We start from the raw sequence: 23186 nt of genomic DNA on the forward strand, positions 1-23186 counted from the left end.
TCTTGGGCACAGCACAATGCTAGTCCAGAAGCTGACCATACAGAATCTTTGCTATTTCTGTCTTTTACACACACACACACACACACAACATTCCTGAAGAAGTGCTAGGCATTCTATGCTGGGCTGAAGCAACAGAGGGCTCTAAAGATACCAGTTGCTTTCCTATTAATGACCATGTTTACATGTCAGACATGTGAGGTATGCATTCAGCTGACTCCAAGAGGTTAAATCTGCTCTTGCCTTTTGTGTCATGCACATGAATATGCACCCCCCCCCCCAGAAGAGCCAGACAGAAATCCTCAACAAACCATGTTTGGCTTCAGCACAACAGAAGCCAGAGGGAGACAGTGCTCATTTTACCACACAATGCAACAAGGAATATACTTGTTTACACCAATTATTACAGAGGAAGGGTACTCAGTCATTACATTAAACAGATGTTAAGTGTGCAGTAACCCCACATATCTGTAAATGCATGACCTTGGGTCAAAGCCATTTCTGTCTCAGCTGATCTCCATCTCAAATCAGGACTCGCAACAGATGTTTCAGAGGAAGGTGCACTGTGAAGCCAGCATTAGACAAGAGTGGGATAATCCTGCCCCCATGGCAGTCAGATCCTAATCTCTAACAGTAACAGACTAGGCTAAACCCTGCAGCACAAGTCATCGATATTCCTTCCAACAGGCTTAAGTGTGCACAGTAGACCCAATGACCTAGTTCAGCAAGCCTTCGATCACCACTTCTGTGCCAGAAAAGGAAACTGCTTCCACACCTCCACTCTTATTCCAACTAAAAGTAACTCTGGGAGAAGAACTACAGCCAGTGGCAAAAGAGAACGAGCGAGCAACACTGACATACAGCTGTCAGTCACGCTAATCTCACAGGTCAGAACAGGGCAGGGCACCAAGGAAAATTTTGCCTGTTAACCAGGAGAGGGGGTTCCAGAACAGAACTCCCATGGATAAGATGCATGCTTGTACACAGAAAGAATCAGTGTCTGCGTTAAGCTGTTCAAATACATCTTAAGACATATATAAAATGATGTATGTATAACACCACAGGGCTCCATATTTCAGCAGAACAGTAGGCTGTTAGGCGTAGCTAAGCCTCTCTCATAATTTCCTTAACCATTCTTGTTTTAAAGAGTGAGAGAGATAAGGAAAAAAACCCTCCTCCAATCAAAATCACAATCCAGCAACTGCCCCAACATTCACGGCTGCTAGTTTGGAAAAAAGCTAGTTCTCAAAAACCAGAGACAGACTGCAAAAAGGTGCTCAGGAAGAAGCAATTATGCAGCAATAGCGCTTTCCTTGCATGTCCTCCTGAAGTCAATTTGCCCACCTTTCCCACAGCAAGTAAGAATCTAGGATTTGCTGCCCCACAGCAGTAAGGAAAGGGTGAGCATGGACTATGTAAGCACTTTGGCAGGAGGTAATGAGAACCATGGACCATGCCCCCCTCCTTATATGCAAAAGGAGATTAACTGTTTGAGATAAGGTGGCCACTCCACTCCCTCCTCAGATCCTACAGTTTTCCATGCGTTTTCCAATATTGTGATCACCCACCTGTGGCAGTGAATGCAACAACATACTCAAAGAACCGCTGCAATTGCACAGAAAAGACTTGACAGAAGGCTTGTCAATTCCACCAAGCCCGCAACAGACCTACAGCTGCAATATTGGAGTCTCTGCAATTACTCCCCCCATTCTCATCTGTGGCATCTCTCCCACCCCACCACAAGCTTTCAGGTTTTCCAGAACTCCTTGGCAGTTTGAGAATTAACTAAAGCAAAAAGGGTGTGAGGATGGTGGTGACAGAGCTTGACGTGAAATCCTCCCCCCTCCCCGTCCAAAAATGAAATACAGGAAAAATTAAGCAGACTCAGTGTGCATTAATCACTTACAAAGACAGACAATAATGGCTGTTCTTCTGCTTTCAGAATATAAAAGCCCAGTACTTATGCTATTCCATTCCCAGAACTTATCGATGCACATAGGCTTGCTATCAGGCAGAGGACAGAACCTAGAAAAATGTAATAGTCTTGAATTCATTTTAAAAGATGAATTCTGAGGTGATGCATTAGGTAAACACTCAGACGCCAGACTGACAGTGTTACTGAATGGCAATGCATCCATTCTTGTACAAAGCAAATGGAATTTGCTTTGTACGTGGGGCTCTTCTTAGGTTCTTATGAATTGTACGCTATGGAACCAATACAGAGATCTGATATTTCTTGCTGGATACCAAGCATTTTCCAATATCTAACCACAGCCTTCTGCGATACCAATAACCAGCACATATTCAAAGAGGCACATGTGGTTAGATTTTCAAATGATTTTTCAATACCACCCAACTACAAGTCTCAAGTATTTACAGAATTTCTAGGCATGACTTTACCAAACAGGGTGTGCAACTTCACCCCACTCTTGTACAGAAGTGGCAGATCAGTTCCCAATTTGGTGAAAATGGGCAGACGTTTCAGCACCTTTTTCCAAGTAGAAGTAAGACCTTAGACTCTGCCCTTCCCTTCCTCGGACAAAAGCCCCAAATGACTTATTGGAGAATACAGGTGGAGCCTATTTGTCCGTGTTAGTTCCGTTCCGTGACTCGGCGCGATTAACAAAAAACACGTTCTGCTGAATTCCATAGAGTTACGCTAAGAGGCTACAGCCTGACACTTCCGGATGGAAGGAAACTAAGGTAGCTGTTATCAATCTCCTCCCCTCCGTACTCAGCCCTCCTGTTTCCAATTGCCCTGCTTCTTTCACAGTTGGAATGGTGAGCTTGCTTGGGAAGTCTCGTCCTCTGTGTCCCACGCGGCCTCCCAACAGCGCTGCAGGTTCTCCTCCTCCTCTTCGCTGCTGCTGCCCCCGCAGCCCTCCCTGGCCACTGCCATCATGGAAGCTCCTCTGCCCCAGAGTATTCTGGGACTTGTAGTCCAGCTCTCTGCTCACTCTCACCTATCTCTCCAAGGCTTCCCAAGGCTTGCTTGGGAAGGCTTGCTGGAGCAGGAGAGCCTGCATCATCTGGGGGGTGGGGGTGGGGAATTCGGCAAACACTCCCTGGATTTTTTAAAGCAATCCCCTCTCCTCCCCCTCCCCGTTGCCAGCTGCCCAGCTTCTTTCACAGTTGGAATGCTGAGCTTTTAAGAGTCCAGCCCTATGCGCTTCTACTCAGAAGTAAGCCCCATTCCAGTCAATAGGGCTTACTCCCAGGAAAGTGTGGAGAGGATTGTAGACTAAATCTCATGCTTTGCTTGGTAGGAAGGTTTGCTTGTGTCGTAATTGCCTGCACCATCTGGGGGGGGGGGAATTTGGCAAACACTCCCTAGGCTTTTTGAAACAATCCCCTCTGTTGCTACCACACCTGCCCCGTGTGTGTGTGTGTGTGTGTGTGTGTGTGTGTGTGTGTGAGAGAGAGAGAGAGAGAGAGAGAGGGGGAGAGAGAGAGAGAGAGAGAGAGAGAGAGAGAGCGCTCCACCTCGCTGCACAGTGTTCTGATTACACAGGGTTTTCCACCCCACTCTTCAGCCTTGGTTGGCTCAGGGGCTCCAGGAATGTAACTGTTCCTTCGCAAGGGGAACCTCTTCCATGGCTCCAGGGCTATTCCCTGCCTGGGCGAGGGGAAGCCTTTTTGCAGTGTTTTGGGCTGCCTGGAAACGGATTGAGACGCCATCACAGGGTAAAGGAGGCAAAGGTGTGTATGACTTTCAGTACTCCCACCCCAATCCACAGATAAAAAAATTTGTGGATAAATAGGCTGCACCTGTAGTTACTTAACCAATGAAAGGTGAGTGCAACAAGACCCAAGAGATCTTCAGAGAGTGGACAAACATTGCATTGAGTCTTGTCCCCTACTTTGTTCCATGAGGTGCTCACTCTAACCAACAGCAGGCACAGGTACGGAAACATTCCTGTTTTAGCCTTTGTCCCTGCAATGGACTAGGGCAGCAGTCATGCAGAAACACAATGTTACCATTTTTCCTCCTGCATGCAAGTGAATGTAGGCTGCAAGTCCCGAATTAGCAACAGATCCTGTTCTTAAAATACGAAGCACTGCCATTCATTTCTTCGCAGCCTGTCTTTGCCAGATAGAGAGCCTGATGCAGAACAGGGCTCCACAGGCCATGCAATGCCACCCCCCAGAGGAATGAAGCCAGCAGTCACAGCCAAAACAACAAAATTCATTCAGCTAAGGACCAGGCAGCCTCAGAGGATGCCAGGATGGTTGCTGTGAGGATGCCAGGTGGTTCCTGCACCAGGCCGCTCCTGGTAGAGCAACACCAAATAGTTGGAACTGATAAGGTCCAAATATAGTTCCAGAGCAGTTGGAACTCTGAGAGGTTTGCTTCTGACTACCAGTTACCAGAGGCCTGATGGCCAGGAGACAAATACAAAATTATGATACCTTGTTGCTGCCTTCTTGTGAAAAACTTGCATACAAGAACCTAAGCAGCGGAACTGAGGGAAAAGTCCATCTTCCATCGCAGGAGTACTATGCCTTTTTGTCACAAAAACCAATAGGGGTGATGGTGGTGGTGGAGAGAACATACACAGAATTACATTGCAGAGCTGAGGGGCAATTCTAAGAAGTCTTGGATACTACATTTCTTATTCTCTCTGCTGCCCCCCAGGGAACAAAATAAAATATTCAGGTGGTTTTGCCTCTACATCGGTTTTCAGCTCCAGTTATTATAATGAAACTGCTACGCAATGCTTTTGGAGTACCTCTCTTGTCTCCCATGTTCCCCCAACTGTATAGCCCAAGTCATGGTGAAGGGTATAGGGTGGGTAGGAACATTAAACACACACACACACACACACACTTCCTGCCCTAACTAGACAAAACCTTAACAGAATCCCAGTTCCACAACACATTAATGCTCTAATCCCTAAATGTCTATAGTTTCCTGAAGATGCCTGCATAACACATTTGCAAAAGGGTTACGGGGGGTGGGGGGAAGAGTGAATCATGCTGCCAGTTTATTTTCCTATCTCCACTTTCATGCAGCAAGACATTCATTATAGAACAATGGCCTTTACTCCACCAGGAGACAGAGTACAGGCTGTCATTTTTGCTGCGTCTGATGGTTGGGAACATCAGGTCCCTGCATTCTGAAGAGATAATAACTTTTTAAACATTACCCTTCTTCCTTAGGAAATGCAAATGCAGGGGGTGGGGAGAGCTTTGGAAAGGGCTGGCTGTCCTCAAAATGACATGCTAAGTTAACAGGCACATGCTGAACACCACACAAAAGGGGAGGCTGGCAGAGAGGAAGAGTTTGTTTGTCCTTTCTTATACAAGGCTAGTAAGCATCATACACACTCACAGGTCCTCCGTCTTCAGAGGTGGTATCTGCTGGGAAAGCAGCCCTGAAGAGAGAACACGCAACAGTCTTGCCGAAAACCGAAACAGCATCCTTCAAAGTCACGCTCAAGACAAGAGGAGCCTCTTGCCTCCCCCAAGACAGAACAGGAATCCTCTGCATTACAGCCTGTTCAGGCAAACCTGTGGCTACTCCTTCGCATCCCACACAGCCCCACAGGCACCCCTTTGCCCAGAGCAAAGATGTCCTCGCTGGTTGTCGGGAGCCCCATTTCCACCAGCCCAACCCTGCCTGCTTTTTCCATACTCCTGTCTGTTCCTTTCGCCATCCTAGCAACGGTTTCCATAGCAACAAAGCCGAACAAATGGGCTTGAAAGAAACATGCCAGCCAGCTGTGGCAAGAGGATCTTGCTTGTGTGGCTGTTTCCTGGGCAGCAAGAGGTTCTACAACATGTGAGGGGAGACACACTCCCTTTCCACTCCTGAGCCTTCAGCACTTTGCCTCAGCAAGGATTTAACCTCAGACATCTCAAACACCTTCCACCTGTTTTTCATCTTTCTGCCAAAAGACAAGAGACTCTGGTCCAATTCTGCTGATTCATGGAGACAGAAGCCAAGCTGAGTGCCACCAAGTGCTCTGCACATCACTGAATACCCCCCCACAGCCTCCCCCCCCCCACGCTTTTCAGTATTAACCTTGCTTAACACAGAAAGGAAGAGAGGGAGCATTCAGTTTACTGGAAGAACTGAGCTCCACATGCAAATATAAGTTGCTCACTGGTTGCTTGGGAGGAGATGCAGTCTGTGGCCAAGCCCCAAACCCTCTTTAACTCACTTATGCCTCCCAAGCCAGACCTCCAGTCCATACATTCACAGATGGGAAGACGTTTCTGAACATTTCTGCTGTACACAGCGGGGGGGGGGGGGAACCTAAGAACCAGTTGCTTCATCACTTTCAACTCTCTCCTCAATTGAATTAGGGTGATGGTTCCCAAACTCTTCAAAAAGGCAGCTCCCTTGACCTACTGGGCCATTGGCTGCAGCTCCCCATTATGGCAATAATCCTATACATTGTATAGGCCGGCAGGTTTTTTGTAAGGGTTCTGTGGCTCCCTGGGGAGCCACAGCTCACAGTTTGGAAACCAATGAATTAGGGCAGCCATTTTCAACCACTGTGCCACGGCACACTGGTGTGCCACGAATGGTCTGCAGGTGTGCCACAGGAGTTTGGGGTAGGGTCATTTATTAATAGGGTCATTGGGGATGTGAGCCCCCCACCTACAGCATGGTGTGCCTTGTCCATTGTCAAAAAACTGATGGTGTGCCTTGACAATTTTAGTCCCTTGTCAGCGTGCCGAGAGACGAAAAAGGTTGAAAATCACTGAATTAGGGGCTTGATTCAAAAGCTGAACATGGGACTTCTAGGCTGCAATTTACAGGGCACCTTTTTACTAGCCCCAACAAAGAGGATGGGGTCGGGTCAGCCAGGTCAAGTCCTGAGCAAGGGCCCAAGCCCACAGCAGTGCTGCCTTCTGTACTCTCAGCACCCAATAGTGGCAGCATCCAATGCACTGTCAGCTGGCTGCAACCCAACAAGCCAGCACTGCCACCGTTTAAGGCAGGGGTGCTCAATAGGTGGACCGCGATCTACCGGTAGATCACGAGGCAAAATGAGTAGATCGTGGAGTGCCGACCCCCTTCAGGTGCCTCTGGGAGGAAACGCCGGGAGTAAGGCCCATTGTACTCAATGGGGCTTACTCCCAGGTAAGTGTGGCTAGGATTGCAGCCTCACAGCCTAATCCTAGGCATGTCTACTCAGGAGTAAGTCCTGTTATACTCAGTGGGGTTCAAGGTACACCAACATACATTGTACACATAAATGTTATATGTTATGATGGTGCGAGCATTGTAAAAAAAACTGTGGTAGATCTCTGGGCCTTGCTGGGTTTCAGAGTAGCTCTCGAGCCAAAAAAGTGTGAGCACCCCTGGTTTAAGGCTTCCAGCATCCCTCCTGCACAGACAGTTGCCAGTTTTTTTCTCCAAAAATATCTTCCTTCTATTGCCACGCATGTGAGCAACAAGTGGGAAGGAAAACAGCACAGAGAGCAGTTGCAAGCCTCAAGGAAGCCACCCAACTAACCAGAGCGTTCTGTCTGAATGACAAGGAATTTCATTAAATGGAAAATTAAAAACAAGCACAATCACACACAGCTCTTTTCCTTTCCCATCTGAGGGTGACCTCCTTTTGATGCGACTCATTAAATTTGGTCTGAAAACAATTAGGGACAGAGCGTTACATTGCTGCCTTTGGATGTCTCTCATATTGCTATATGCTGGGATAAAGCCTCAGTTGGTTTCTTTTCTAGACTCGAAGGGATCATGAGGATGACTGTTCCAATACTTAAATAGTCAACAAGAGCCAGTTTTAGATTGATCATCTTGAAGAATCGCTTTCTAGGCTCAATACCTAGCATGAGAGTGACCTTTCTCAAGTTGTCCTTAACAGCCTTGGAGACTTGTTTTTATACTTAAAATCCATATTACCACTGCTACACACACAAGTTGAAAAACACAGTCCAAACAGGCCTTGAGCCATGTGGTTAGCTGTTCTCAGTCCAACCACATTACGCTCCATAGTAGTGAAAATTCCCCTTATAAAGGAGAATTCACCACACTGCAACTCTGTGCTGCAATCCAAAGTTTCCTCAGAGTTTCCTAAGAGATTAAAAGATCGAAGAGGATCTTGTCCTGAAGGAACAGCATTTAGAACACACTGGGGCATGGGGGGCACACATGTGCATACACACACACCGATTTCAAAAGTCTTCCTATTGCATGGTCTGTCCCCTCTAAAACTTCAAGAGCAGAACCACCCAGAAAGCAGCAATATGAAACCTTCAAGGTTTTACACACCAGTGAGAAATGTTTCAATGGGCAGGAGGAGTGTCACCTGCTTCTCATTATGAAAGGAATTCCAAACATCTTGAGGGTAACCCTGTGGTGTTAGGAAAGTGCTGATGGCCAGGACAGAATGGAGTTCCCCTCTGAAAAAGCACTAGCAGGTTATGCAGAAAGGAGACAAGGAGAATGAAAGGACAAGGAATCCATCAGGGAAGGATTTTTAGGGAAGCGAGCAGAAAGGAATCTGAACAGCAGGGATCAGAGAGGGAAAAACTTCAAAAGACATATCAGCCAAATGCTGTAAACCTGAGCTGACCCTTCTAGCCAATTTGCTGTTTTCCAGGTCCATAGGGGAAGGAGAGCTGTCCTCATTTGATGCAGGAAGGGGGTGAAGAGATCAGTTTAAATTCATTCAGCAGACCCATAAGATTGGAGGTTATACAATCATGACTAGCTGCAGAAGGGATGCTAGGGCAGGGACTGAGAGGAATTTTATGGGGGGTACAAGGTTTCTTTTGGGCCCCCTCCCAAGGAGGAGGGGCAAAACAGAGTACGGGGAGGGTGGTGGCAGAGATTGGCAGAACAGGGGCAGGGAGGGGGCAAAACAGGGTGGAAGGTGGGTGGCAACAGCCAAAAGTCTTTGGAGCAAGGTCTACCAGGCTTCCGGATGCAGATGGAAAGTGTCCTATGTACTCCAAAATTTACTTCTGCGGCAGCTATAGTTCCACCACTGTGTCCCTGAGCTCCTATACACTCCTTGATGGTAAGTGGATCCACAAGCCAAACATCTACTGTAGCAGGCCAGTTTCCATCCCAGTTCTGACAATGCGTTAGGGAGTGTCATATATCAGATCAAGCTAGCCTGATTCGGGGTCTCTTATCCGATTCCCCACTCTTTCTAGGCTTAGCTCTTTTGAGCAAGAAAATCTGCTCTATGGGGCTCTCCTCAGATTTGTTAGGTTATCCTCTGAACAGGCTCAGAACCATGAAACCAAGGCTCCCCGACATCGAGCAACAGGATCTCTATAGTAATGCTTACAAAATCTGCTCTCCAGTACATCTTCATCTTACCTGTAAGGAGGCCTAAGTATTTTTACTTTCTGGAATGCCCCCAAGAACGAAGGGCGTTTACCCTTGCAAGATGTAATGTCATTCCATCTGAGCAGTTATTTGGCAGATACAGAGGCATCCCAGTTGCAGATAGAGTCTGTCCTTGCAGGCAGGGGAATATAGAAACATTCCCCCGCGTGCTGTTACACTGTCCAATATACCAGGATCTTTGCTTAAGTTACTTATTGCCAATCTTGGTCACTCTCTTGGGTCAGAGTGACCAGAATAAAATTGCCTACATACTCAGTGGGGTAAATGAAGAGCTTGCTGGGGTGGTAGCTAAATATATAAATATGATAATAAAGAGACATGACTCTATGATGGTCACAAATGGTTGAGCCTATGCAGTAAGGTCTGGTTGGTCACAGCTGGAGGTGAACTGTCTGATTCATGTATCCCTCAATCCTATGTGTTGTTTTACATTGTTTGTATTTTAAATATGCCAATAAAGGTTTCTTGTACTTGTGAGTGTCATATATGCATTCTTGGGTCTGGTGCATAAGGCCTTTGCCTCCAGGGCCCCTTTCTGATTCTGGGCCCAGGTACAAATTACCCCCCTCTCATGGGCCCTGTGCCAGGGACTGCAATACAAACAATTTAAAACAGCACCACTTGTGCTCAATAGGTCCTACAATCATTCTCACACCACCACCATGGGACAAGCAACCCTGAGTAGGCCGCATTCTTCTTGGCTCTAGTTGTAACATAGCCATGTTAATGGTCTCTCCATGGCTGAGAGGGTGTGAATCAGGTCCAAACCAAACCATGAGGATGACTGCAGTCAGTCCTTGGCTTGCGGTTTCTGTCAACCTAGCTCTCTTGGCAGGCTCAGAAGTTGAGAAGATGACTGATTTGCCTGATTGTCCCACACGCCAATATCCTGCCATCACGCAAGCACCAAAACTGATCTCACTGGCTCAAAAGAAGCAAGAAGAGATAGCTTACTCACATCAGTACCACTCCTACTTGGCAGAATTAGGATGCTGACAACACACTCACCTTTTAAAGTTATCGTACTGTCTGGACAGCTGCTGTTGGCCGAGTGAAGGTTAACAACTCACTGTCCCACTCGAGGGAGACCATGAGAACAGCACGTAGCTAAGAGAAAGATCTGTGGAATATCTGAGCAGCCATGTGAGATGCTGCTATATTTGAAAGGGACTGCAGCTCTCTCATCAGCCAGAGAGGTAGCCATATGTATTGAGAGACTGAAGGCCTCCAGTCTTAGCAGAACACTTGCTTTTGCCAGCTGACCACAGACTTGGGTTTCTTTCAACACACTGATGTTTTATTGTACATGCCATTTCTTTAGACCTTTTAGTGCTCTAGGACAGGGATGGGCAGACACTAGCTTGAAATCTACTGACACACCTAAGGATATTTGCAGTAGAAGAGACAGGGTCTCCAAATACCAATTTTTTAACCATAGTAATAAAGAGGCTTCCATTTTCTCACCACCACATTAGACTGTTAGGATCCTTGGATCTGTAATCACTCAGTTGGAGCTTTTCCTTGTATATACAAATCACCCTTGGACATGGCTCCACTCCAGCCACTACTTCGCACCTGGTTGTGGGTGATGTAAGTCAGGATTCTTGTATACACACACACAAAAGTAGATCACACAAGCCTGAAGTCTGCCCACATCCTCGAGGGGGGGGGTTAGGCTTTAAAATAAAGAGAGAAGTAAGCATAGAATAAGGAGTAAACATTCTTCTATGGCAAGCATAGAAGAATCTGTAAGGATTTGCCATTAACCGACTGTAAATAAGTCCACAGAAGCTATGGAAGTGGAAGACTGAATACGAACATGGTATTACTGAAGTTCAGTAGAAGGGTAGAGCCTGAGGAACAAGCAATAATCCAGAGAGCTTCAGACTCCCCCCTGCACCTACAATGACAGAGTCCAGTACCCAACTGCAAACTGCCATCTGTAGACCAGAATTACAAGTGCAGTGGAGACTATTCTATACCATAGCGTTACGAAGTCTGCCTTATAAATCATACTTTTGTATAGTATTCTTTATATGTAATCCATGACTGGCCTACAGCACTGCAATCTCAGTGTGATAATTCAGAATCCTCTTTCTAAAGTCATGAACACTAGAAACCTATGAAGTCATAATTTCAGATGAAAGTCTATGGTCAGGCTATGATGGACAGTCAGGATGGACACTTTGGTAGGAAGACATCCCTTCCCCCCCCCCTTTTAAAATAATGCCTAACTTTAAATGAGTCCAGAATTTGCCTCTTGGCTTGAAGAATTACTGCTGCACTAAAACCCAAGTTCTCAGCTCTGTCCCAGGCTACACATCTCAAGGTGCACAACAAGCAAATATCACACACGACAACCCACCTTAGTCACATTAGACGTCCTTATATCAACCCATTAGCTGGATGGAAAGCTGCCAGAATGTAGGTTTAGATCATCCACAAAGACTTCCTTTTGGCAAGCACTACATACATAATGAAACAGTCTAGATGAGCAACATGTGTGCCAGCAAGTCCTAGTGAAAGGCCAGAGCTGGCTCAATGGAATAACTCACTAGTGGGCACATGAGACCTTTCTTCTTGTTCATGGGAAAACGCCTTTGCAGATGTGCATGCTTTTGTGACAAGCACTCTTGCTACCTTCCTGAATTTCTAAAATGTTAAAAACAGATGGCGACTTTCAGTTTTCAGATACCATTTGTATGCATTTCCTATTGCGTTATGCACCATTTGAAGGACAAGCACTATAGCAGGATTTATGCAACAGTGGCAGATTCAGCGTTCATTCTGTTATTGCTGTTAAGGAACTTTTTTTATAACCCAGAACACCGTGCACAGCTGACAACAGAGTTATGTTGTGGCCTTGATTGTCACTCTGAGGGCCATTTCACATCAAGTGATGACTTCCATTTGCAAAAGGGGCCATCACAGAACACACACTACAGACAAAGTCTGCATGCTCATCTAACCCTGCCCCACCACAAACACTATATTTTTCAATGGCAGGTAGGCGGTTGACTGTTTATAAATTCAACTGCAATTTGTCAAGCAGTGACCATGCAAGTGTGAATCAGAACTGTAAGACTGATCAGACTAATCCAATCAACCCTATGACTGAGCACCCCAGCCACCCACCGGTCTCCACAGATTTAACTCCCACAATCCTAAGTGAGTAGCGAGTGCACAACACAGGGGTGTAAAATGCTCAAGCAAGTGAACCAAGCAACAGACAATGGGGTTATAAATCACACTCATACCGCACAACTAGGGGCACCCACCAACTTGATGTGGGAACAATATTCCTTCTTGAATCTCAAGTGAATGGATTTCTTAGTCACTTTCTCTACAAAAACCTGCTCCAAATGACACACCCAGAGAAACTTGCACTTTTAGCCTGCTACCTGCAGAGCTCAAAAGCATTTTAAGCTGCACTTCAGAAGCTCTATGCAGCTGCCATCTTAGGACTGCTTAGCTTCATGCATCACCTTTTCAGAGAGCTTACAGAGACTTGCAAATCATTCCACAAAAGCTACTCATCTGCCTTCACAAGTACTTGCATCAGTCATCTGTGGCACACCGATGATCTGAATGAACCAACTTTCTCGATTTACAAAAGCTTTCTGTTTAATGCCTAGAAGAGATTTACGAAGCTGAAGTGACCGGACAAGTGGGTCTTTATAAGTCCAGACTGATCTTCTTGCAGCAGAAAGAATCTAGCTGGTGATGCATAAATGATTATTTGAATGCATCTTCCATGATGGATATGTAAAGTAGAAAGTTGTTGTATCTGTGGTCTAGTTTAATGTTCATGTCAGAAAGCATCTAATATCAAGGCATCCTTAGATGTGCAAGCCCTCTGAGGCCACATCACTTCTTTTTAATCCCCTCTACATTACTTGGTATGTGTTTACACTTCAGCATCAAACTAGAATACACATAAAAAACTAAATGACACATCACAATTAAAAATAATAAATGGTACAGCATTCAAGACTGACCTTGGGCAAGCATCTGAGTGGTTAACTAGAGCTTTTTTTAAGGCTGTAAGAGCAGGAAGCCATGTTGTTCATTTAACAGAGGGCAATGCTAAGCCAGATGCACGTTTGGTTTGAATGCACAAGCCAGAACTGGCCGCCGTCATTCCAGGCTGCACTTGTAGATCTCAGTCTCCCTCCTGCCCGCTGGGGAATCTGTCCCTGCCCACAGCATTCCTGAAATAAGGAAAGCACAGCTGCTGTCAGCAGCAGAAAAAAGAGGAAACAGGAGAAAGTGCTTGGAGCAAGCAGCAGGCAATAACCCCCAGTCTTTTGTTTTAAAGCAACCTTACAAACATACATAACCCCACCCTCAAAAAAACTCATTCCAGCCATAAGTGTTCCCGTCAACATCAGTGACTTTCTGTTTTCTTATCAGCCTCTCCTATTGCTAGCATCCAGATTGGAACGTCTGCAAATTCCTCACTGTCCAGCTTCACAGAAATAGAAACTTAAAACTGATATTGGTGCTAGCTTACACTCTCTCTCTCTCTCTCTCTCTCTCTCACACACACACACACACACACACACACACACACACGGGGACAAGATCTTCAAGGAAGTCAACCCAGAAATTGTGATGCTACATCATATTCATATGTCTACTCCCTAAAAAAAAATAAAAGAGGTACCCAAGGCAGCTAACACCACATAAGATACAACTTCAGCAAGAGAACAAACGATTAATTCAGCAATTGTTGGCCAACTGCATAAACCAGGGGTGTCCAAAGTTTTTGGCAGGAAGGCCACATCATCTCTCTGATACTGTGTCAGGGGCTGGGGAAGAAAAGAATTAATTTACATTTAAAATTTGAATAAATTTACATAAGTTTACATAAATGAATATATTAAAGATGAACATATGACTGAATGAAGGTCTTGCAATAGCTCAAGGCCTATAAAAGGTCTTGCACAAAACAAGGCTGGCTTTTCCTTTGCTGCCGCTACTGCATCACAGACGTGAAACAACAAGCAGTGGAAGGAGCTCTCAGCCCACAGCTCATGCGAGAGGTCAAACAGTCGCCCTCACACTGAGAGCAGTTGTGTGGGGCCAGTGTGGGCTCCAACAAATCTCTGGAGGGCCAGAGGCTCAATGGAGACTGGGGGCTCCCTGAGGGCTGCATTGAGAGGCCTCAAGGGCCACATGTGGCCCCAGGGCCGGGGTTTGGGCACCCCAGCATAAACCAAACTCAGAAGGTTCACAACAGAACAGAAGCAACAAAACAGAGCAGAGTCTTCAGATCCCACAAGGGCACTGATAGGGAATTCTACAGCTGTATTACTACTACGAAGCAGACCCTCCACTGCATCATGGCCAAACAAGCTTCATCCAATGACAGTATGGGCAGGAAGCCCTATACATATTATTTTAAGAGGCAGATAGTCGCCTATGAGGGAGGAAGCCCGTCAGATACTAGGGACCTGAACCACATCAATACTCAGTACCTTGAATTGCACCTGGAAATGGGAGCCAGTGCAGATGAACAACAGTGTCTTCACTGGGTCAGACCCCTGGCTCCAAGCAGTTTTCTCCTTTCTGCAGCCAGGTACAGTAACTATCATTCAGAATCTGATTTTGCTGTTTCATCATTACCTGGTAGGTACAGCACAGATGCCAGACCTCACAATCCAACAACCACGATAGGAAGATCAGGAGCATCTCACAAGGTCCCTCCAGATTTTGCCTCCTGCATCAGTTTTGGAGCAGTGGACGAATCTGCTTCTAAAAATGGTTAGAAGCTGTTTAGACCTCACTGGTTAGCAACACAATGCTAACCTACCAGTAGCTTCACAACTGAAAAGGGGTAGGTAATATCTGCACCACAAGGCATTTTCTATGTTTTAGCCACAGTTATGAGGCTGGACTGCATTACATCTGCCCTTATCACACAGCAATTTACTATGGCAGGATTCAAAAAAAATCTTTATGCTCCAGGCAAGTTTCATGCTCTAGACTGCAGAGGCTGAACTAGCCACGTTAGAACTTACGCTGCTGTGATTCTGCTGTCATCTTGCCATTCCTAGAACCAGTTTTCAGAATCATTTTGTCAAGACAGAAGATGATCTCCAGTAAGCTCCAAAATACCTCCTAGTATAAAATCCTGTACCTAAGCCAGGGATATAAAACAGACGACTCGCTAGGTATATTTATGTGACTAGCATATTACAGTTCAATTCTTTGCAATGCTACCTCTCCGTTTAGAAGGGAAGCTCCCCAGGATGAAGCATATGCAAACAAAAGCAACGAAGCACAACTCCAGTGTAATTTAATGCCACACAGTCTTCCAGAGTTTGCAGGCAGCCTGAAACAGCTGTAGAAAAAGGGCAAGCTTTCTGCCATGACCTTAATTTCACTGGAACGACAATTCCCACAACACTGACACGAGCTCCTAACAGGCTACATGCGGTCACAGGACACTGACAGAGAAAGGGATGAAGACTAACCTATTGGGGCCCTTTCTTGGGTGGGAAATTAGAAAGGAAAAGACAAGGGCAATTGGGGCAATACTAAGAGAGGATCACTTTCCTCAAAGACATATAAGCTTTATCATACAAGCTAGCCCAGTGTACCAGTAATTCCCAAACTGTCTGCCAGGACACACTAAGGACTCCAAGCGAGAGTGCCTGCTGTGTACCTGTATGATTCACTGCTCTAGCCTTACTTCCTCCATATCAACCTCTGGAGGGGGTGGATAATTTGCCATATGCCTGAACTGGGAGAGCTTGGATTCCAGGACAGAGAGAAGAATGATCAATTTAGAGGTGGCTGCTTGCTGCATCTCTCTGCAAGCCCATGGGCAGCGACTCAAACAGGAGGCACATCCAGCACAATCGACTTGCAGGGAAGCTGGGTGGGCTCCTCCAACAGCAGGTCATTCTTAAACTCACACATCCTTTCTGGGTGTAGAAGTCAATGCAGTCCACCTTTAATTTACATCAAAAAAGGTATGTATGCAATGATCTGTAATTTGGGAAATGTGGCTACAGGCTGTCATGCTGAGAAGACCAAAGTCCCAGTCAAAGTCAATACAGCAGTGGCCACTGGCACTGCTGCAAATACTGCAGTGTGCTCCTACACAGCATCCTAAAGGCTATTTATTAGCCAAAAAGCTGAAAAGCAGAACTACTTTACAGTGGATGCAGTTGCATGCAAAATAGGGCAAGGCTAAACAATTACACAGGCCAACACACATTTTGCTTCCTTAAATGTTACACCAATTCCTGGGTATATTTGGGGTGCTGATTCCAAAAATGGCATCCGTTTTGCCCTTATGTCTAGTTTTGGAGCATAGCCTCTTAAGTGAATGGTTCAAGCAGCTTCCTCATGAGGAAGCTTACACCATGGCTTCCTCATGAGGAAGCTGCTTGAACCATTCACTGATGAGGCTAGACGTGATAGGGTAAAACGGATGCCATTTTTGGAATCAGCACTCCAAATTCATATCAAACCACCATAAAATTTGGGAAAAACTTTTGACCCTCAATTTTGTAGGCCAGTGTTATCAGTTCACTTGCCAAGTATTCCCAATGGTGGCAGGGTAACTAAGGTTGAACCACAGGAGCAGGTTGGGCCAAGGGCAAGGTGTGAGAGCACATGATACAGTCCCCCTGCCAAAGCAGTCTTGGTCAGGTAAACACCTGAACCTACAAAACCGAAATACATTGCCTTCAGTTTGATAAGGGATTAAAAGGCAGGATACACATGTGATATGTTAACATGGGTCCCAAATGTCAGTTCTACCTTTGTTTTCAATGCAACTCTGTTGCTGCAGTCAGCGGTAACTCTGGCATGGATCAAAGAATGGTTGATCCCCAAACATGAACAACAGTAAACATAGACAGAACTCACAGAATTATTAGGACATTCCTTCCCCAGGCCCACAGCATTAGGTACAATTAAGGGCGCAATCCTAACCCCTTATGTCAGAGTGCTTTCCAGCACTGGAATAGTGGTGCCAATGGGATGTGTGCTGCATCCTGCAGTTGGGCGTCACTCATGGAGGCCTCCTCAAAGTAAGGGAATGTTTGTTCCCTTACCTCGTTGCTGCATTGCCCTTATGTCACTGCTGGAAAGCACGGACATAAGGGGTTAGGATTGCACCCTGCTTAACACTAATCCATATACTCAGAAACGATACCAGGGCATATAAAAAGTACAATATATAAACAGAACAAGAATTGGACTAAGGTACATATTACACATCAGTTTGATGAAGTGTTCTGTGGCTACACAAAAGCTGAAGTTAAACAACAACACTGACCCATTCACTGGGTGCATCCAATTTCGCCACGAGTTTTTTCACTGTTGTGGCAACAAGTCAGTCAATCATGGTCCCATCTACTGGCCCAAGTCTCCCTTCCAGAACTAAAAAAAAATAAATCAATTTGAACAGTCTTCTGCACTGTTGCAAGAAACTTTGGTTATTTTGAGTCCTTACAGAATTATTCAAAGAAGGTCTCTTCAAGAAACACCGACAGAGATGTTGACAGTGATTTGACCAGAGCCTTTGAGATAGGACAAGATGAATTCCTCCCAAAAGCCGAAAGAAGAAACAGTGTTCTGAGCATAATCAAATACTCAAGGGGGATTCCTCTTGTCTTTCATATGCTTCTGCCCAGGAATTGTCTCAAGAATTCCTGAGTGTCTGATAACACAAAGCTACGTTGTACATGCAGCAGAAATGATGGCAACCAGAATGTGATGGTACCATCACTGCAGAGAAGCAAACTGCAATAGTGCAAGGTGAAGTCATCAGAAGTTACAGTGAAAACACTCAGAGGCTCTGTAATGGCTCCATACCTACTTACCTACCTTCTACGATAAAAGCCACAAGGAATATCCCAAAACAACTCAGGGTGTAATGTTCCTGTTGCAATTCACAACTAGGTCTTCCTCATTGGTCTTCCTCAGTTCAAGCCAACTGACCATCGGCACCAACATGAATGCCCTCCACAATAAACAGCAACTATTTTGGATGAATCTCAGCACTCTAGATGGTGTCAGAAGGTCTCAAAGGAGACGCATTCTTTCTGGAATAGCACCTTTTCCATGTACAGGACTTGAGGCAGATGCTGCATTGTAATACGGGTCTTGCTTCTGGACTGTGGACTTATTTCATGAGCATGAAGAGACACTATAATACAAAACAGAGCTTATCTAACCTGATAGCCACCATACTTAACCCATTTTGCCCAGCCCGCAGGTATACACATTTGATTCCTGTTGCGTAATTGCAACATTGGGCAGAAATAGTTTAATAACAAACTAGTTACCCCAAACCAATTTCCACAGTTCACTCCCTTAGTAATAAAAACATAAGCATGAGTTAGAACAAGGTGATCCTGGGTATTCCTGCCCCAGAATGTGGCCAAGTTTTGGGGGTGACATTTCACAGGATGTTTGAACATTCAACAAAATGCAGATCATCATTCATATTGACAAATAATTGATATTACTCCATTCTCATCTCATTTGTCACAACTTTAAAGATATCACTGCTCCATTCTAGATAAGGAGTAAGTTATAGTCAGGGCTGCCCAGCAGACTACAGGTGGGATCTAGTTCTCCAGGCCCAGTGGACTAGACCAACCCATTTAGCAGGGGCACTACCAAAGAACTCATCTTCAAAGAAATATAATTATTCATAGTTTAAATGTGTGCAACAATTAGATTAAGCACTTAGGGTGCATTTCAGGCAAGTGAGACATATGCATTCCTGAATTATTACAAGAAGTATCCCAGATCAATTTAAGTCATTTATCTTTGTGTCTCCCTATGTTCCATCTCTAATTCAGGCCTTTCATGCATTACTATATCACATGGGAAAGACCTTGAAAGGTGAAATTCTATAGAACACATTATGGCATCACTGGTCTGATATCTTAAGAAGACATACCCTGGGTCAAACCCCAAGGCCAGCTGCTCCTTTGGAAACAGCCTGGGCACTATTACTGCCCCAATCTCAGCTGCCAAACCATCAGAGCATCATTCCTCTGCATCTTTACTAATGTCATGTTTGCTATTCTTTGGCAGTTTATATCAGCCAGTCACTACACAGAAGAATGAGCACATACCAAACATGAAGAGTGGAAATCAAGAAGATGCCCCCCCCGGATCTGAAATTACACTCTAAAAACACCCCTAGAAAATCTACTTTACAAGACCATAAAATCTGGTGGCTGGGGGATAAGAATAGGACCTCAGTTTGGCTGTACTTGTTGTAAGAGGCGACTAAACAGCCACCGGTAGATGGGACTCGTCAGCCTGGGAAGGCAGCTCATTTGAGAGAAGGAAAACTCTGACCCCAAACCTCCACTGCCTTGTGGCTACATCCAGTTAAGGAAAAGGCTTCAGGAGTCAACCTCGAGGCAAAATCCGGAGCCGGAGTCCCTGAGGCAGTTCATGGCTGAAAACAGTCACATTCTGGCAACTCCTGCAATGCCGCTGGAACCAACCGTATTGGCTTCTGCCTTTCCATTGGACCATTTCAGCGACATGGAGAGGGGGGATTTGCTGTATGGGTAACAGTCTGTCCTCCATATCTACTTTACCCAGGCTTTGCGCACTGGAGAGGACACTCTGTTCCAGAACCACCATTCAGAGCGCGATACCATAGTCTTCCAAGACTGAAGGATGCCAACAACAATAAAATCTGAATTCAGAAATATAGCTAACTTTCTCAAGGATCAAACGAAAATTTGGAGGCAGAAGTTTGAAGTATAACACCATTAGGGTTCCACAAACAGACTGCCATTGGTGACCAGGAATCTCTTCCCTGCAAATAAGTGTATTTCTGAACAAGCACAACATCAGAAGTTCCTCTCCCAGAATTTACATTACTGAATATTCATGGAGGTGGAAAAAAGGGTCTCTAATTTCATGGGTGGGGGGCAGCAAAGGAAAGAGACCATGCCACTTTCACAGGACTGTCATGTCCAGGATAGTTTAGCCTTTCACTTCTAACAGTTTTTGAGTGTTGTCCAGTCCAGCAGAGCCTAACTTCCAAGATCCTCCAGATTACAGCACAAGGTGAACTAATGACCCACTCTCCTCAGTTTCAGATGACTTGATCTCTCACTTTAGGCTGAGATGTACGAGATGGAGATAAACAGAAAGTGACTCTGATAGTTTCTGACTGCTACAAAAGCCCAGGATGCAGTGCGAAAATCATCATACCCCTCCAAGTCATACGGAACATGTAGGAAAGGTCACGATTCTATTATCATCCCACACCATGCTTTGGAAGCATCCTGACGTGGCAATAATGATTCTTACCATTTCCAAGTGTCTGAGATCAGCAGAAAGTGGAAGGTTGAACATACCTACCCCCAAGTCCTCTGTACTTACCCGGGAAGAGTCGGGATAACATGAACAGCAGCTGACTGATACAGTAAACCAGTTTGTGGACCACTGAAAGCAGAATGCACTTTGGTCTAGTGATCAGGTTGCATTTTCTACCATAACTTTTAGTTCCCAACTTGTTAACCTAGCTTGCCCTTTGGTATAACTCAATTCACTTTTCTGCTTCGCTTTACACATCTCATGAAATACTTTACTCCAGTACGTATACTAGATTTTGACTGAATGGGCCATAGTACTTTTCAATTGTAAGACACATGCTACTACTCTTCAAGCTATTAACACTGCCTGATTTTTTTTTATTTTCAAAAAAGATATGCCGCACATGCATATACATGCAGAAGAAAGGACCCTTCACATGCCACCCCAGTGAAAGGGGGCTGCTGACCTTCACATAGTAACAAGGGAAGAGAGGAGAACATCCATCTCAACTCAGGAAGCAACAGTCCAGTTAAGACAAAGCTATTTCATATGCTGTCTGACCTTCATTCTTGCTAAAAAAAAAACCAAGAGTTGAAACTGCCCCATGGCCTGATCATGGAGAGGTAGGAGATGCAGCAAAATTGGGGACTTTTTAGCACATTCTGAAAAAGGAATAGCAAAAGTACAACAGTTTTGAAGTTTCAGAGGTAAAAGCATATAGATTTCCCTAAAACATGACATTAGAAGATGTTATATTTTAGACTGAAAATGGTCCAAATAGGCCATTTTAAGTAACTGCTCTCTAAAAGAATCCAAGCCTGCCCACTCCACAGTATACAATGTCAATGCTTGATATGTCAAAATATACTTCTAATGAATCATGCCAAACACCAAAATCAATGTAAAAAAAAAAAGCTATACTACACTGCTAGGGTCACTCATCTAATCTAATCCCCCTACTAATACATTTCCCAATTCTAAAGAAGATGAGTGATTGCATATACAGCTTTGGCTACGTAACCATAGAGCTGCTGTCCAATGCAGCATATGTAGGAATCCATACCATCAACAGAACCTCATGTTCTCCTCCTTTGCTACATTGCATAGGTGCTGGGGTACATTCCGACTCCAGTACTACACCCCTACAACTGAACTTTCGCCCCACACAATCAAAAGCCACACTTGATCTTAGCCAAAAGGCCAAGAAGTAACATCAAATGTTGCAAAATATTTATTTGCAGTACTGTCATGGCATAAATTCCTCTGTATTTCTATGCCTGATCAATGACTGGTTGCAACCTGAATGTTTTAATTTTGCTAACTTGATGGATTGTTTATGCCAATAAAGGTGGAATGAATGAATGAATGACAACCAAAAGCCTCAATTTCGCAATCAAAGGGCACTCAGACTACAGTAACAAACTTTTTTTAAAATTTCCTTTTAAAAGCACCTCCCTTCCCCAAACCAAGTCAGCTTGGGGAATACTTTATTGACACTGTATCTGCTGCACCAAGGAGAGAGTTGCTGACTTCATCTTCAGAAAGCTCCAAATCCACACTAAGCAGTGAGAAGGGACCTCACCACAGAGAGAGAGAGAGAGAGACTTAGGGCACAATCCTAACCAGTTCTACTCAGAAGTAAGTCCTATTTTGTTCAATGGGGCTTACTCTCAGGAAAGTGTGGTTAGGATTGCAGCCACAGAGCTTTTGATAAAGTGCAACCTCCCTTTTGGGTAAGGAGAGACTGTGACAATTTCACCCAAGGGTAACACTAATACATCCCAGGGTAATAGGAACATGAGAATCTCTCCCCACCCTCCCACCTCCACCCCACACAGTCAGTCTTTGCAGCCAGCTTCAAGGAATCTTGCAAAGACGTGATGGCAGAAAACAAAGAGAGAATGAGGTGAAGAAAGAAAATTGGTGTGTGTGTGTGTGTGGAGAGAACAGTCTGCTGCATTATATAGGAGAAAAGAAGAATATATTTCAACTATTTCACACACACACACACATACCCCAAACTGCACCCTAAAACCATCACAAAGCTCTTGCCTCAGCCCTGCAACGTCAGAGGTGTTAAGAGATAGCACCTCATAAAGGCCAGGTGTGGGGAGGGGGACCCCCCTTTAAAAGCCTGAGGCACCCCTTGCCCCCCAGAAAAGAGGGGGCAGACCCACCAGATACACCCCCGCCCCAAAAAGAGCGGGAGAAGGGGAGGGGGACACGCTGAGAGCAAGAGATCCCCCCATTCATCCCACCCACCCACCCCCAGCGCAGAGAAGAGCCCCTCGGAAAACACCTCCCTCCCTCCCCAGCAAGGCAGTCCCGGCCACTCACCGGACAGGGCTGGTCCCGCCCGCGGGTCCCTCCTCCCCTCCCTCTGCACAGGCCGGGGCTGCAGGGCGAAGCCCAAGATCCCCAGGGGAGGGGACGAAGCTCAAGTAGCAGCTCCGTGCCTTTGGGGGGGAAGGAGGGGAACGGGCGGCGGCGGCTCTGGCGGTGGCTCCGGCGGCGGCCGCAGCGCAAGCTCTACTGACCACCC

The 23186-nt window shown here is 45.5% G+C and overlaps 1 protein-coding gene across 3 annotated transcripts in view; it reads right to left on the reverse strand.

The window, feature by feature from the left end:
* The window catches only part of CSRNP2 (cysteine and serine rich nuclear protein 2), a 40790-nt gene extending 17604 nt beyond the window's left edge, over positions 1 to 23186 (reverse strand). For 2 of the 3 annotated variants that reach the window (XR_010793863.1, XM_066617056.1), the window contains exon 1: positions 22982 to 23186. The gene's annotated coding sequence lies outside the window, so the exon portion shown is untranslated. Of the gene's footprint in view, positions 1 to 13326; positions 13540 to 22981 lie in introns of all 3 variants that reach the window. The other variant, XM_066617058.1, reaches the window with a different exon arrangement.

The sequence above is a fragment of the Tiliqua scincoides genome, chromosome 2, assembly GCF_035046505.1.
Source record: "Tiliqua scincoides isolate rTilSci1 chromosome 2, rTilSci1.hap2, whole genome shotgun sequence".
NCBI lineage: Eukaryota > Metazoa > Chordata > Lepidosauria > Squamata > Scincidae > Tiliqua > Tiliqua scincoides.